Raw genomic sequence first — 18,598 nt, 5'->3', positions numbered from 1 at the left:
TTGGAAAGCTTTATATCAATTCTTTTTTTTTTATCTGATGCTTTCAATTGCAGAGGAGAGATGTGGCATCTTATAGACCCCGGATCTCTGCATAAAGAGAACCTGTTATCCTAGGGCCACTGCTAAAAAAATATATAAGGTTTGGGAGTTCTAAGTAATTTTCTAGCAAACAAAATGCTGATTTTTACATTGTGGAGAGAAGTGTCAGAATAGGTCCTTAAGTGGTTAAAGATCACCTATGGAAAATAAAGGGTACCGAAGTTTGTCATCGTTTAATGGGCATGAGCAATGTTAAAGCTTGACATGTTGGGTATCTATCTACTCAGTGCAACCTCATCATTTATAATGTACCAAAGATTGGGTGATTTATTGCGTATGTGTGCTCTAAAACAAAGGTTGGTGTGTGTTTTTACTAAAAATTTGCACTTGATAAACTGATTACTACGATCAGTTTTTTTTCTCCAAGGTATCTTCTTTCAGAAAATATATAATGTTTGGGGGTTTTAAATAATCTTCAAACCTGGCACTTGTAGTTCACCCACCACAGTACTGTCCAGTTGAGCTCATCTCTAATGTACAGTTGGATAAATGGTTCTATATTTAGGATGCATCTGGTTTATAAACCAGAGGCTCTGGATGGACAGTTGGATAAATGGTTCTATATTTAGGATGTATCTGGTTTATAAACCAGAGGCCCTGGATGGACAGTTGGATAAATGGTTCTATATTTAGGATGTATCTGGTTTATAAACCAGAGGCTCTGGATGGACAGTTGGATAAATGGCTCGACATTTAGGATGTATCTGGTCTATAAACCAGAATATCTGGATGGACAGTTGGATAAATGGCTCTATATTTAGGATGTATCTGGTCTATAAACCAGAGGCTCTGGATGGACAGTTGGATAAATGGCTCTATATTTAGGATGTATCCAGTTTATAAACCAGAGGCTCTGGATGGACAGTTGGATAGATGGATCTATATTTAGGATGTATCCGGTCTATAAACCAGAGGCTCTAGATGGACAGTTGGATAAATGGTTCAATATTTAGGATGTATCTGGTCTATAAACCAGAGGCTTTGGATGGACAGTTGGATAAATGGCTCTATATTTAGGAAGTATCTGGTCTATAAACCAGAGGCTCTGGATGGACAGTTGGATAAATGGCTCGACATTTAGGATGTATCTGGTCTATAAACCAGAATATCTGGATGGACAATTGGATAAATGGTTCTATATTTAGGATGTATTTAGGATGTATCTGGTCTATAAACCAGAGGTTCTGAATGGACAGTTGGATAAATGGCTCTATATTTAGGATGTATCCGATCTATAAACCAGAGGCTCTGGATGGACAGTTGGATAAATGGCTCTATATTTAGGATGTATCCGGTTTATAAACCAGAGGCTCTGGATGGACAGTTGGATAAATGGCTCTATATTTAGGATGTATCCAGTTTATAAACCAGAGGCTCTGGATGGACAGTTGGATAAATGGCTCTATATTTAGGATGTATCCGGTTTATAAACCAGAGGCTCTGGATGGACAGTTGGATATACGGGATGAAAGAAGTTACGGACATGACGGAGGGGGGGGTTACTGAGTCTAAATATAAAATAATATCTTATTACCTCCTCTGCTGCCAGTTCCAGAAATGTCTCCTCGATACTTCCTCCAAACTCACCTTTCACCCGGAACTTCCTGTTTTTGCTCTTAAATAATTTCCTGTCTGTGCGTTCCAAGTGAGATCACCACCTTGTGTTGAATGTAAATCTTGCAGTCTACGTAATGTTACAACATTTTGCCCGCTGCCTTGTGGTCCGTTCCTCTATTTACAGACCTCTGCAGCCTTTTCGACACAGAGGAACCCATGAAATAACTTTCCGGTTTTAGGTAACCCATTCTAGAAACTAATATATTTACAACTTATGATACATTAGTGTGATGGTCAGTGGGAAGAATGCTCCTCACACTTGTGGTCATTGGGAAGAATTACCCCGTTTCAGTTAGCTTAAAAAGATCAATGGTGTTAGTGGGAACTTATCTGAGAGGCAGAAACTGGTCATTGCTCAAGGAACCCCTAGCAACCTTTGAAGGAACGCTGGTTGAGAAACCCTGCTCTATTATAAAATAATGTAACAATGATCAAGCATAACCCACTGAAACTGTAAATAACACCCAAATCAATTGTTCATAAAATATCACTGTAAATGTTTGTCCTTGACCATGTTCTTTGAATAAATGCAATATTTGTAAAAAAAAATATCATTGTAAAAACTGTAACTATGTAGCAAATCTCCAATTGTTGCAGTTTTTATTTAATTTGTTGTTCCTATATTACGTTACATTCTTAATTACTCACATGGATTAAACTTCTGATAAAATCCAGATAACAAGAAAAGTAAAATGAAAACTGCTGTGTTTTAATATTTCTACATGTGTAACTAAATAATGAAAAAGTAACCTTCAAATACGACATATAAGGTTCACGTTAACGTTTAATACAAGCATAACGATCCTTATATCTGCTATGTGAATATCGCTTTCTAATCTCATTGGGCTTAAATGTAAATAGCCGTCACTTTAAAGATAAAGATCCATAACCTGGTGTGTTACCTTTGTAAATGCAGCCTATTGCTATATAATGTAAGGCACTGGTTGGCAGGAATGTGGACAGTGTGTATGTGTCAACAAAGTTTCCCATGGTGAGGGGCTCCAGGATTTTTTACAGATTTGGAATAAACAAAGAAACATGTTGTTTTTTCTGCATTTAAATAAGTCTTGTTCTGGGTCCTGGAGCACAGAGGCTTTGTAAAGCTTGGGTGGGAAAAAGCCTCCATTTCTAGGTCTTGTAACCAATAGGTGAGCATCAGGAACTGACATGAGTTTTGTTATTGCCTCAAATAAGCAATTGTTTTATATATGAAGGACAAACCTTTCTGGACTTCCCTCGATTTCTCATGAATAGTTTACTTTTGTCATCACTAGTTAGATTGCCCCCCCCCTTCCTTACAACTTGGTGCTCAGAAGCAGGCAGCACCTTAATGAGATAGCCACCAATTTGTGAATAAAAAAAAAAAGGAGCTTGTTTTTTTTTTTGCAAACCCCAACCCAACAGCAGAATAATCTGCTACTTCAAGAGGCAAACATCTTAACTGCCTGACAGATGCAACAGCTGATTGAAACCAATCAGGCATTTTTAAGTTTATTATTCTTCCCTCAACCAATTTACTGGCTTTTTGAGGACAGCTAAAAAATAATCTAAGCTTTCTAATCTGATCTAAGTCTTGCTCTGAGAACTCATGAAAACTCCGGCAAGTCTCTTAATTAATTTTTGCATGGGGGTGTTGGGAAAAAATGGTAGCCTCCTTCAAGACAGTTCCATGGCCCAGTTTTATTCCAGACCCCTCCAACTGAATGTCTTGGTGGCAGGGGACAAATTGTCCTGCTTACCCTTGACTGTACTCAAGGACAGCCCTTGAGCTACTCTTGATTGAAGGAAGGCCAGTTGGGTTGAGAGCTTGACAGTTTGGTTGAGAGTACAAGCAAATGTGATGGTTATCATTCACAGCATGCCTGTATATACAGTATAACTGTTTGGCTAGATTATCGCCAACCAAATACTGTACCTGCGAGGGTGAAACCCTTGAGCCATACACCAAGAAAAATAATCACACCAAGTAATATTGTAAATCTTCATGGAAGTTGCCTTTCTAGCAATATGCAGTGTTGGAATGACCAAATCTGAGACATCCCTGTCCCTTAGGACCCTGCTATGCACCAGCCATGTTCTCAAGCCAGAGACTAATGAAGGAAGGCAGAGTGGACCTTGCAAAGACCTGGTGGAGCAAGGAGACCTCACATGTGGGAGGCGTTTCTCTGTGACAGTCCAGAGCAGACTGTGCAGGTGGAAGGTGGACCACCACCCTTGCAGCCCAACCTTCAACAATTGTTTAGGCTGTGTGAGGAGTACCCTGGTCATCGTAGAGTCTAGATCTGTTTACAAAAACAGCAGCTTGGCATCAACTATTGGTTCAATTGGGAGAGGTGGAAAATGTATGTGCCTGTGACGCGGGTGCAGTAAAGTATCTCTTCCAGGTCTGAGGTACATTTACCATGAGCATGCGACTCACTGTATGTTAGTGTGATGGCCACCAGAAAGAATGCTTCTTACATTGGTGGCCAGTGGAAAGAATGCCCTCTTACATTGTTCAAGGAACCCCTAGCAACCTCTAGAACAGGGGAGTTGTTGGGTGGCAAAAAGACCAGGGGCTTCAGCCCAAAGTCCGAGGCCGGCAGGGGGGGGGGGGGGGGGCTAGTGGCGCTGGGTTTTCTGGCTGGGCGGTGGGATTGTGTGGTGGGGGTAAGGGGGTAAGCTCACTTGCTGGTTGCTGCCTGGCTTACCAGTGCCCTTACACATACTGACCTACCTACCTGACACATACACTGACCTACCTACCTGACATGCACTGACCTACCTGACATGCACTGACCTACCTACCTGAAATACACTTACCTACCTGACATACACTGACCTACCTGACATTCACTGACCTACCTACCCGACATGCACTGACCTACCTGACATGCACTGACCTACCCACCTGACATACACACACTAACCTACCTGACCAGGAGACAGACTTCATGTGTCCTGCAGCAGCAGCTCAGCTCAGCCGTGGTGTGCAAAGCAGCCAGAGAAGAGGAAGAGAGCCACCCGCCCGAGCGGGAATCGATGTGGCGCGGCGGCCGCATTGTAATTCCCGCCTTCTGGAGCCTGCAGCGTCTATGATGGACGTCCCGTGGTCCCGCCATTGGACCAGTGGGACGTTCATCATAGGTGCTGCAGGCTCCAGAAGGTGGGACCTGCTATGTGACTCAGCCGCACTCGGCGGTGCTTGGCTGCGCTCACGAATAAATCGGTCGCCGCTCGGCGGCAGCGCTCAGGGATTATAATAGAACAGTGCCCACCCGAGACCCGGGGCTTTTTGGGGTCCCACTCGGGGCTTTAGCCACTGTCAGCCCCCCCAGCCGACGCCACTGCACTAGAAGAACCCTAGTTGAGAAACCCTGCCATAGAAGGGAATCCGGGAAAGGCAATTATTTGATTACAGAAGTCTCATCACATTGGTCCATTGCCAGCCTGGCAGACCCTGCCAAGCTTGGCTCTTACCTAATGGCTACCCTACTTTGGTGCTCTAATTGGAGACAGCTAGTGGAATGGGAAGTATTTCATTGTTGTGGTTAAAGCCCAAAATCCAGGCACAAGAAAAAAATACCCTCGTAGTGTAAGGTTGCCCCACAGCCTGTAGGATTTTCTGTACAAAGATCTTCTGCATTAAAACTGTTTGTTTGTTGCTTTGCGGAATAAACATGCAGAGAAAACCTGATCTGACCTTTCCTTGGTGCCCTTGTCTAATGCATGGTTTACCGGTGCCAATACCAGTTGAACATTGTCACATTATTGCTAGCAAAGTAACAATTAAAAGACCAGCCAAGTACACCCACCTTGTAAGAGAAGACAGCCTAATGGGAATGCACAGCAAAGAAGCCACTTATCTACTGCACATCAACCAACATGAATCCATCATCATCTTCTTTTCTCTGCAGTTTTCTACATTCACTGTCATTGAGTCCAAAAAATCAAATCAAACATGCCCGTACATTTTGCGCATGTGTTTTTTCTTTTTACCCAAAACACTTACATATACAAGGCATGCTGTTAATTAGAACCGTCACATTTGCTTGTATTCTCAACCCAACTGTTAAATGGTTGGTATAGAGGCATAGAAAACATTCCAGTGACCGCACACCATACCAAGCTGTATATCAGAGATAATAGCAGCCTCAGCTCACTCCATCTAGGTTAGGCCCCCCCCCAATGTGTTTTGTCCCGCACCTGGGGATTAACTATACCTTCAAGACTAAGCACCAGGGGGGTGGCCTAGATGGAGTGAACTGTGGCTGCTACCATCTCTATGACATACGGCTTGGTATGGTGTACGGTCATCAGAACATTTTTTACACCTCTAAAGATGGGTGGCAGACTGAGCCTCCTAGTTAGAGGCTATCCCAGGCAAGAATACTAATGTCTTTTAAATCCAGGGGATGCATCACACAGTCACCAGAACCCTGAGCTCAGGTCAGTACTCACAATGTCACAGGATGCCTCCTTTAAGTATCCACCAAACACTCTTCAGTGAGCTCTCCAGACCAGGTTCCCAAATGAGAAATCCCTTGACAAGCTCCAAAAAGGGATCCCAAAAAAATAGGCCACAGCTGGGACCCCTATGAATAACTGCTAAACTCAGGATAGCTGCTGTAAGTGGATTCCCTCCAACAGGGAGAAGAGGAAGAACCCAGATGCTCTAAATCTCAAACTATTTATATGCCTCTCAAGCCACCATCTGGGCCCCCCTCCCCAGGGATTGGCTGGAGAGCAATAAATATTCAGGTAGAGAGTTGCCTTGCTAAAACCTCTATATTCCAGAATTATCTAGAAGGCAGGGGAGCACAATCTAACCTACAGCCTGTGAGATCCAGAGCAGACAGAAGCAATCAACAATCGCTCCACTGATTTCAGAGGGGTCAAAAAAAAGAACTACATTTGCCTAGCAACCTAACTAGGACTGTACTACATCTAATGGACTCTTTTCTTTATAGTCACACACAAATTATATCTCAATACAAAAAATGTGAAAAAATATAATGAAACAATAACATCTTTGTGTTTTAATATTTATTATTAAAGCAAAAAAAAATGAAAAAAAAAATTTGATGCACAAATTTATAACGTACACATATTAAATGTAGAACTATATGAATTGTTAGTAATGTTTTAAAAATATTACCAAAATAGATAAGACTCATTTATTTAATATGGGTCATGCTTCGTCCTACTATATCCACACATTTGATCACTGTAAATAACTATAGTATGGTTTCTCTATTTCATGGATAATCGATTTCCTTCTTTTCAACTGGGATTTTGCCATGCGTTTCCTGTAAGTAATCAGCCCTGACCAGCTGCTCATACTACCAAATCATATTCCATACTATAACTTCCATCTACAGTGCTGGAGGATTCTACGGTGGCTAGGGATGAATGTTCCAAGAAAGAATATGCAACTCAGATCCAGTCTCTTTTTTAGTTTTACACTACAATGCCATAATGTTCCCGACACACACATTGCTCCCTAATAACCACATCCTGACAGCTCTCCCCCCACCATCCACACTACATTCTCCAACAGCTCTCCCCCACCATCCACACTACATTCTCCGACAGCTCTCCTCCACCATCCACATTACATTCTCCGACAGATCTCCTCCACCATCCACACTACATTCTCCGACAGCTCTCCTCCACCATCCACATTACATTCTCCGACAGATCTCCTCCACCATCCACACTACATTCTCCGACAGCTCACTCCCCACCATCCACACTACATTCTCCGACAGCTCCCCCCCCACCATCCACACTACATTCTCCGACAGCTCTCCTCCACCATCCACACTACATTCTCCGACAGCTCTCCTCCACCATCCACACTACATTCTCCGACAGCTCTCCTCCCACCATCCACACTACATTCTCCGACAGCTCTCCACCACCATCCACACTACATTCTCTGACAGATCTCCACCACCATCCACACTACATTCTCCGACAGCTCTCCTCCCACCATCCACACTACATTCTCCGACAGCTCTCCTCCACCATCCACACTACATTCTCCGACAGATCTCCTCCACCATCCACACTACATTCTCCGACAGCTCTCCTCCACCATCCACACTACATTCTCCGACAGCTCTCCTCCACCATCCACACTACATTCTCCGACAGCTCCCCCCCCACCATCCACACTACATTCTCCGACAGCTCTCCTCCACCATCCACACTACATTCTCCGACAGATCTCCTCCACCATCCACACTACATTCTCCGACAGATCTCCTCCACCATCCACACTACATTCTCCGACAGCTCTCCTCCACCATCCACACTACATTCTCCGACAGCTCTCCTCCACCATCCACACTACATTCTCCGACAGCTCTCCTCCACCATCTACACTACATTCTCTGACAGATCTCCTCCACCATCCACACTACATTCTCCGACAGATCTCCTCCCCCATCCACACTACATTCTCCGACAGCTCTCCCCACCATCCACACTACATTCTCCAACAGCTCTCCACCATCCACACTACATTCTCCAACAGCTCTCCTCCACCATCCACACTACATTCTCCGACAGATCTCCTCCCACCATCCACACTACATTCTCCGACAGACCTCTCCCCACCATCCACACTACATTCTCCGACAGATCTCCTACCACCATCCACACTACATTCTCCGACAAATCTCCTCCACCATCCACACTACATTCTCCGACAGCTCTCCTCCACCATCCACACTACATTCTCCGACAGCTCTCCTCCACCATCCACACTACATTCTCCGACAGCTCTCCTCCACCATCCACACTACATTCTCCGACAGCTCTCCTCCCACCATCCACACTACATTCTCCGACAGCTCTCCTCCACCATCCACACTACATTCTCCGACAGATCTCCTCCACCATCCACACTACATTCTCCGACAGCTCTCCTCCACCATCCACACTACATTCTCCGACAGCTCTCCTCCCACCATCCACACTACATTCTCCGACAGCTCTCCTCCACCATCCACACTACATTCTCCGACAGCTCTCCTCCACCATCCACACTACATTCTCCGACAGCTCTCCTCCCACCATCCACACTACATTCTCCAACAGATCTCCTCCACCATCCACACTACATTCTCCGACAGATCTCCTCCACCATCCACACTACATTCTCCGACATCTCTCCTCCACCATCCACACAACATTCTCCGACAGCTCTCCTCCACCATCCACACTACATTTTTGCCACAATTTTTTATCCTGCAGTTGATCTATGGACTAAACAGTTCCACCTGTTAAAACCCATCGTACATACAATTGTCAAAAGAATCAGCAGTTGCGTTTTGATGTCTGATGCAGCTTCTTTATCTGTAACACATTTCCTGTAGTCTAAGGAGTGCAGTTAGAATGCTCCATGGTGTGAATTCTCTGGTGTAGGAAAAAAACATTTTTCTCAGTGAAAGATTTTCCACACTCTAAACATGAATATGGAACCTTATTTGTGTGAATTTTCTGGTGTTCAACAAGTGTTCCTTTCTGGACAAAAGATTTCCCGCACTCTGAACATGAATAAGGACGCTCACCCGTGTGAATTCTGCTATGTGTAAGAAGGGCAACTTTCTGTGTAAAACATTTTCCGCACTCTGAACAGGAAAAAGGACGCTCACCCGTGTGAGTTCTCTGGTGTAAAGTTAGATCTGCTTTTTTGATGAAACATTTCTCGCACTCTAAACAGGAAAAGGGACGCTCACCCGTGTGAATTTTCTGGTGTGCAATAAGATTTATTTTCTGAGCGAAACATTTTCCGCACTCTGAACAGGAAAAAGGACGCTCACCCGTGTGAGTTCTCTGGTGTCGGAGGAGGGAGATTTTCTGTACAAAACATTTCCCGCACTCCAAACAAGAAAAAGGACGCTCACCCGAGTGAATTCTCTTGTGTAGAATAAGTTTTTCTTTTTTAATGAAACCTTTTCCGCACTCTGAACATGAGTAGGGACGCTCACCTGTGTGAGTTCTCTGGTGCACAATCAGTTTTTCTTTTTTAATGAAACATTTTTCGCACTCTGAACATGAGTAGGGACGTTCACCAGTGTGAATTCTTTGGTGTATAGTAAGATCTCCTTTTCGAGTAAAACATTTTCCGCACTCTGAACATGAATGAGGATGCTTACCCGCGTGGCTTCTCTGGTGTTTAAGAAGATTTCTCTTTTCCATGAAGGATTTCCCACACACAGAACAGGATAATATACTCTTCCCTGTGTGAACTTCCTTATGTTTTAAAGAAGATTTCTGGGGATTAGATGGGTTTATTGATGTGTCCGTGCTGGGAGAACTTAGATGGACATCTGACGTCATAGTATGAGATTTCTGGGGATTAGATGGGTTTATTGATGTGTCCGCACTGGGAGAACTTAGATGGACATCTGACGTCATAGTATGAGATTTCTGGGGATTAGATGGGTTTATTGATGTATCCACACTGGGAGAACTTAGATGGACATCTGACGTCATAGTATGAGATTTCTGGGGATTAGATGGGTTTATTGATGTGTCCGCACTGGGAGAACTTAGATGGACATCTGAAGCCATAGTATGAGATTTCTGTGGATTAGATGGGTTTATTGATGTGACTGCACTGGGAGAACTTAGATGGACATCTGAAGTCATAGTATGAGGTTTCTGGGGATTAGATGGGTTTATTGATGTATCCACACTGGGAGAACTTAGATGGACATCTGACGTCATAGTATGAGATTTCTGGGGATTAGATGGGTTTATTGATGTGTCCGCACTGGGAGAACTTAGATGGACATCTGAAGCCATAGTATGAGATTTCTGTGGATTAGATGGGTTTATTGATGTGACTGCACTGGAAGAAATTAGATGGACATCTGAAGTCATAGTATAAGATTTCTGGGGATTAGATGGGTTTATTGATGTGTCCGCACTGGGAGAACTTCGATGGACATCTGAAGTCACAGTATGAGATTTATCAGAAGATTCCTTTGAATTAGAAAGTTCCATTTATGTTGCCAGCTGGTAATAATTTACTGTTGGGGAATAATGTACAATGTAAGCATCTTCTACATAATAACCTGGAGATATAACAAGATGTCCCTCCAATGTATTTATATTCCAAAATTACTGTCCATCTGTTGGAAAGCAATTTTTAATATAGGTTATATTTGGTTTTTCATCTTGCATATATTGGTATGGCATTTAAAACTTTCACAGAGCTCTGGCATTGTATTGGGTGCAATCATAACAGCATATTATGAATACAACCAAGATCAGAGATACAAAGCACCCAAACTACACCAGGCAACATTATTTGTGTATTAATGAAATTGATTTAGTGAAGAAAGGGACTTACCTACACCTTTTCTTAAAAGTGTGAAACCACACTTAAGATCGAAGCCATATGGTTCATATGGTGTACAGCAGTGGTAGTAAACTGAAAAGATAAAGGGGCCTTAGTTATGACATCTAACCTCAGCATAAGTTTGCACATAACATTTATTTTATGTAATGTTACAGGAGACTGTAGATATACTACAGTACATGGTTAGAGAGAGAAAACATGCTACAAGAGTGGGAAAAAAAACTTTTACCATGCAGATGTCAGTTAGCTGGCCTAGGTGTCAAGCCAAGGAAAATTCTGACTATACAATGCTGCATACAGCCCCTGAGTGGTACACTGTTTCTGATGCATCAGTTGGAAACAAATTGCTGTATTGAGGAATGGAGATGGACCTTTCATATGGTGCACAGCATCTCCACCTCGTTTGTTGAGAACATGACGTTATATTGAGGACTGGAGATGGACCTTTTATATGGTGTACAGCATCTCCTTCTCATTTGTTGGGAACATGACATTATATTGATGAATGGAGATGGACCTTTCATATGGTGCACAGCATCTCCACCTCATTTGTTGAGAACATGACATTATATTGAGGACTGGAGATGGACCTTTTATATGGTGTACAGTATCTCCTTCTCATTTGTTGGGAACATGACATTATATTGAGGAATGGAGATGGACCTTTTATATTGTGTATAGTACCTCCACCTCATTTGTTAGGAAGGTGACATTACATTGAGGAATGGAGATGGACCTTTCATATGGTGTACAGTATCTCCTCCTCATTTGTTGGGAACATGACGTTATATTGAGGAATGGAGATGGACCTTTTATATGGTGTACAGCATCTCCTTCTCATTTGTTGGGAACATGACATTATATTGAGGACTGGAGATGGACCTTTTATATGGTGTACAGTATCTCCTTCTCATTTGTTGGGAACATGACATTATATTTAGGAATGGAGATGGACCTTTCATATGGTGTACAGTATCTCCTCCTCATTTGTTGGGAACATGACATTATATTGAGGAATGGAAATGGACCTTTCATATGGTGTACAGTATCTCCTCCTCATTTGTTGGGAACATGACATTATATTGAGGAATGGAGATGGACCTCTCATATGGTGTACAGCATCTCCTCCTCATTTGTTGGGAACATGACATTATATTGAGGAATGGAGATGGACCTCTCATAGGGTGTACAGCATCTCCTCCTCATTTGTTGGGAACATGACATTATATTGAGGATTATACGCCCTGGACATGTGCAAACTGGTCCCATTGAGAGCCAGTCACACTCGCATGTCATGAGAATTGGATGCGGGGAAACCTGAGCAGGAAGTCTTTTTATTGCAGAAGAGACATGCAAGGTTATATGTGTGTAGTAATGTAAGTTGGAGATAAAATATGTTATAGTGAATATGGAGAAAAGGGACAGACACAAAAAAGGGTTCCTATAAAATGATATCTTATTACCTTAGTAGTGCTAATGTCTCCTTTCTACTTCGTTCACCACTCACCGAGATCTTCCTGTCTTTAATTTATATACCTTCCCATTTACCTTACATCACTTCCTTTCCACACGTGACATCATTTCCTGTTAAAGTGTTTTCCATGCAAAACAAGTGATATCACCATCTTGTGGTGGTTTTAATAAGTTCATACTACAGTTTGTTATGTTACCGTCATATGACATCTTGGGCTTTCAGTGATGATATCTGAATGATGGGTGCAGTTGCAGGCATCATTTAGACATCATTTTTTTTCAGCTGGCGATTCCCTTCACCATAAGAACAATCATAGTGGCTGTTCAGTACCCGAGTACCTGTCACAGTCCATATGAATACCAGAGTACCTGAGCACCTGTCACAGTTCATCTGAGTACCCGAGTCCCTGTTTCAGTTCATCTGAGTACCTGAGTACCTGTCACAGTCCATATGAGTACCAGAGTACCTGAGTACCTGTCACAATCCATCTGAGTACCTGAGTACCTGTCACAGTTCATCTGAGTACCCGAGTACCTGTCACAGTTCATCTGAGTACCTGAGTACTGAGAATGTATTTTGGGGTGTAATTTTTGCTATATACATGCTATGTGTTATAAATATCTTATAAATTGACAACTTTGTGTGAAAAAAAATGCATTTTCATTTTTTTCCACATTTTCCTAAAATTTCTGGAAAAAATGAACCATTCAAAAGACTCATAATGCCTCATAGATTATACGTTGGGGTGTTTGCTTTCCAAACGTGGGGGTCATTTGTGGGCAATTCCATTGTCCTGGTGCTCCAGGGCCTTCAAAAGTGTATTAGGTGGTTGAAATGAGAAATGTGAAATGAGATGTGTCATTTATGCTTGTAGAACGCCTGAAGGTGCTACTTCAATGTTGGGCCTTTGTATGTGGTCAGGCTATGTAAAAGTCTCACACATGTGGTATCGCCATACTCGGGAAGAGTAGCAGAATGTATTTTGGGGTGTAATTTGTTGTATGCATATGCTGAGTGTGAGAAATAACCTGATAATATGACAATTTTGTAAAAAAAAAAAAAAAAATCTTCATTTTGCAAAGAATTGTGGGAAAAAAATGACAACTTAAAAAAGCTCACCATGCTACTTACTAAATACCTTGGAATGTCTATTTTCCCAAAAGGGGTCATTTGGGGGGTATTTGTATTTTCCTGACTTAGTTAGTGTCTCAAGAAATGAGATTCACCTGATGTACTGGAGGCCTGATCAGATGTGATCAATTTTCAGTGACTGGCACCATAGTTTGTAGACTCTATAACTTTCACAAAGACCAAATAATATACACTAATTTGGGTTATTTTTACTAAAGATATGTAGCAGTATAAATGTTGGCAGAAATTTATGAAGACAAATTACTAATTGGCAAAATTTTATGACAGAAACAGAGAAAAAGGCATTTTTTTCACAAAATGTATGCTTTTTTTATTTATAGCACCAAAAATAAAAAACCCACTAGTGAATAAATACCACCAAAAGAAAGCTCTATTTGTGTGAAAAAAAGGACGCATATTTCATATGGGTACAGTGTTGCATGACTGAGTAATTGTCATTCAAAATGTGAGAGCGCTGAAAGCTGAAAATTGGTCTGGGCAGGAAAGGGGTGTAAGTGCACTGTATTGAAGTGGTTAATTAGGAAGGAACATAACAGAAGGCATTTCAGCACCAGTTGGCTCATATACTGTATATAATGGACTGTGCATAGCTAAGACTACTAATGAGGACCGGCTACTAGGTAAGATATGGAACGAGGAATGGAGGCTCTACAAAGCCTCTGGGCTTCAGGACCCAGACCAGGACTTATTATGATTCTGAGATAACAACACTATGTGTAGGTGAGAGACCTAGATGCCTCATGGCTAAAATATACATTTTTATGCTTGTAATAAAGCTTTGTAAATCAAGCCTTATGCAACATAAATATATATATATATATATATATATATATATATATATATATATATATATATATATATTTTTTTTTTTAGACATATTGAACACAAGGTGGTGATCTGATTTGGAATGCACAAAGAGTAAGTGATGTAAGGTGCAGGCAGGAACTTGCAGGTAAAAGGTGAGTTGGTGGTAAGTAGAATGGGTAAATTGATGGAACTGGCTGCAGGCGAGGTAATAAAATAATTTATGATATTTACCCCCAGCACCCCTCATCATGTCGGTCCTCTTCCTCCATAGTCGCTATGATGGCCAATATAGCTTATAGAACAGATACATCCTAAATATAGAGCCTTTTGTCCAACTGTCCATCCAGAGCCTCTGGTTTATAGACTGGATACATCCTAAATATAGAGCAATTTGTCCAACTGTCCATCCAGAGCCTCTAATTCATAGAAAAGATACAGCCTAAATATAGAGCCATTTATCCAGCTGTTCACCCAGAGCCTCTGGTTTATAGACCAGATACATCCTAAATATAGAACAATTTATCCAACTGTCCATCCAGAGCCTCTGGTTTATAGTCCAAAAACATCCTAAATATAGAGCCATTTATCCAACTGTCCATCCAGAGCCTCTGGTTTATAGACCAGATACATCCTAAATATAGAGCAATTTATTCAACTGTCCATCCAGAGCCTCTAATTCATAGAACAGATTAGGGATGAGCTTTGAGTTTGAGTCGAACCCATGTTCGACTCGAACATCGCATGTTCGACCTTTCGTCGAATTTCGAACGTTATGGGCTGTTCGCGCCAAATTCGCGCGTCACGGCCCATAATTGCGGCATCGCAGTGCATTGCTGGCTGATGATTGGCCAAGCATGCACTATGACCTGCATGCTTGGCCAATCACAGCGCCGTCTGTACAGAGAGCCGTAATTGGCCAAAGCCAGGGTGGCTTTGGCCAATTATAGCTCAGGGAGTTTAGTACACGCCCCACACTATATAAGGCCGCCTACGTGGTGGCCTTGTGTAGTGTGTTGTGGCGGCGGAGAGATAGACAGTGAGACAGTGTCATTTGATTTAAGTTAGAGGCAGGCAAGTCAGTTAGCTGCATATATATATATATATATATATATATATATATATATATACACTGTATTCAGTTTAGCTAGATCTGTTCCTGTTATTCTCTTCCTACTGACAGGCAGGCAGAAAATTGCTGGTGTTCTTCTGATCCTATTAGTCCTATTAGCTACAGTATTTACAGTTAGTGTAGTGCATCCTCTGCACAGTGTGCACCTAAAGCTACCTGAAGAAAATTGGTGGTGTTTTTCTGATCCTATTAGAACTGCAGGCAGCTGCAGTATTTACAATTAGTGTAGTGCGTCTTCTGCACAGTGTGCACCGAAAGCTAACGGAAGACAATTGCTGTTGTTCTGATCCTATTAATACCACAGGCAGGCAGCTACAGTATTTACAGTTAGTGTACTGTGTCCTCTGCACAGTGTGCACCTAAAGCTACCTGAAGACAATTGCTGTTGTTCTGATCCTATTAATACCACAGGCAGGCAGCTGCAGTATTTACAGTTAGTGTACTGTATCCTCTGCACAGTGTGCACCTAAAGCTACCTGAAGAAAATTGGTGGTGTTCTTCTGATCCTATTAGTACCACAGGCAGGCATCTGCAGTATTTACAGTTAGTGTACTGTGTCCTCTGCACAGTGTGCACCTAAAGCTACCTGAAGAAAATTGGTGGTGTTCTTCTGATCCTATTTGTACCGCAGGCAGGCAGCTACAGCTACAGTATTTACAGTTAGTGTACTGCGTCCTCTGCACAGTGTGCACCTAAAGCTACCTGAAGAAAATTTGTGGTGTTCTTCTGATCCTATTAATACCACAGTCAGGCAGCTACAGTATTTACAGTTAGTGTACTGTATCCTCTGCACAGTGTGCACCTAAAGCTACCTGAAGAAAATTGGTGGTGTTCTTCTGATCCTATTAGTACCACAGGCAGGCATCTGCAGTATTTACAGTTAGTGTACTGTGTCCTCTGCACAGTGTGCACCTAAAGCTACCTGAAGAAAATTTGTGGTGTTCTTCTGATCCTATTAATACCACAGGCAGGCAGCTACAGTATTTACAGTTAGTGTACTGTGTCCTCTGCACAGTGTGCACCTAAAGCTACCTAAGAAAATTTGTGGTGTTCTTCTGATCCTATTAATACCACAGGCAGGCAGCTACAGTATTTACAGTTAGTGTAGTGCATCCTCTGCACAGTGTGTACCTAAAGCTACCTGAAGATAATTGCTGTTGTTCTGATCCTATTAATACCACAGGCAGGCAGCTGCAGTATTTACAGTTAGTGTACTGTATCCTCTGCACCGTGTGTACCTAAAGCTACCTGAAGACAATTGCTGTTGTTCTGATCCTATTAATACCACAGGCAGGCAGCTACAGTATTTACAGTTAGTGCACTGTGTCCTCTGCACAGTGTGCACCTAAAGCTACCTGAAGACAATTGCTGTTGTTCTGATCCTATTAATACCACAGGCAGGCAGCAGGGCCAGATTAAGAGCAACATGGGCCTGGTGCTAAGGATTTTGGTGGGCCTTTTTATGGAAATAAATAAAATGAAAACGCAAACAATTTTTGTTAAATTTAAATTAAAGAGAGAGGGGGGGGGGGGGTGATAGCGAGATGGGGGGTTGAAAGAGAGGGGATGAGAGGGAGGGGGAAAGAGAGAGAAAGTGGGTGAATGAGTGAGAGAGAGGGGGTGAGAAAATGGGGAATAGAGAGAGGGTGAAAGAGAGAGAGGGTGGTAAGGGGTGAAGGGGGTGAGAGAGAGAACAGGGTGAAAGAGAGGGGATGAGAGAGAGAGGGGGTGAGGGGGGTGAAAGAGAGAGGGGGGTGGGAGTGAGGGGGTGAGTCTGTGGGGGGCACAGCATAGTACATATAACGGGGTGGGAGGAATAGCACAGTACATTACATGGTTGGCACAACACATTACATGGTGGTTACATGGATACAGCACATTTAATGGTAAGCAAAGCACAGCACATTACACAGTTGGCACGGCATAATACAGCACATTACAAGGTAGGCACAGTTCATTATATGGTGGGCACCACACATGACATGGTTGGTACTGCACAACACAGCACATTGCATGGTGGGCACAACACAGCACATGCACACGGTGGGCACAGGACCTTATATGGTGGGCACAGCTGAGCACATTACATGGTGGGCACTGCACATTACAAGTGGGCACTGAACAGCACATTATATGGTGGGCACAGCATATTATATGGTGGGCACTGCACATTACACGGTTGGCACTGCCCAATACAGCACATTACAAGGTAGGCACAGTTCATTATATGGTGGGCACAGCACATGACATGGTTGGTACTGCACAACACAGCACATTGCATGGTGGGCACAACACAGCACATGCACACGGTGGGCACAGGACCTTATATGATGGGCACAGCACATGACATCAGGGGCACAGCTGAGCACATTACATGGTGGGCACTGCACATTACAAGTGGGCACTGAACAGCACATTATATGGTGGGCACAGCATATTATATGGTGGGCACTGCACATGGCATGGTGGGCACTGCACAGCGCATGACAAGGTGGGTACTGCATGACACCACATGACATGGTGGGCACTGCACGACACAGCACATTACATTGGGAGCACAGCACATTAAATGGTGGATACCACACATGACATGATGAGCCCTGCACACCACATTCCATTGGGCACATTGGTGGGCACTGCACGACACAGCACATTACATTGTGAGCACAGCCCATTAAATGGTGGACACAGCACATGACATGGTGAGCCCCACACAGCCCATTCCATTGTGCGTACTGCACGGCACATGCCATGGTGGACAATGTACAGCACATTACATGGTGAGTACAGCACATTAGATGGTAGGCACTGCATGGTGCAGCACATGACATGGTGGGCATAACACAGCACATGACATGGTAGGCACAACACAGCACATGACATGGTGGGCACAACACAGCACATGACATGGTGGGCACTGCACAGCAATTTACATGGTGGGCACTGCACATGACATGGTGGG

The 18,598-nt window shown here is 42.9% G+C and overlaps 1 protein-coding gene across 1 annotated transcript in view; it reads right to left on the bottom strand.

Moving 5' to 3' along the window:
• Nucleotides 1-12,641, bottom strand: part of LOC141106921 (uncharacterized) — a 54,729-nt gene extending 42,088 nt beyond the window's left edge. The window contains exons 1-2 of the mRNA XM_073597851.1: nt 12,538-12,641; nt 11,066-11,146 (exon numbers count right to left, since the gene is read on the bottom strand). The gene's annotated coding sequence lies outside the window, so the exon portion shown is untranslated. The remainder of the gene's footprint in view (nt 1-11,065; nt 11,147-12,537) is intronic.
• Nucleotides 12,642-18,598: the final 5,957 nt, after the last annotated feature.

This window comes from Aquarana catesbeiana, linkage group LG08 (assembly GCF_042186555.1).
Source record: "Aquarana catesbeiana isolate 2022-GZ linkage group LG08, ASM4218655v1, whole genome shotgun sequence".
NCBI lineage: Eukaryota > Metazoa > Chordata > Amphibia > Anura > Ranidae > Aquarana > Aquarana catesbeiana.
This window is presented reverse-complemented; position numbering and strand designations above follow the sequence as displayed.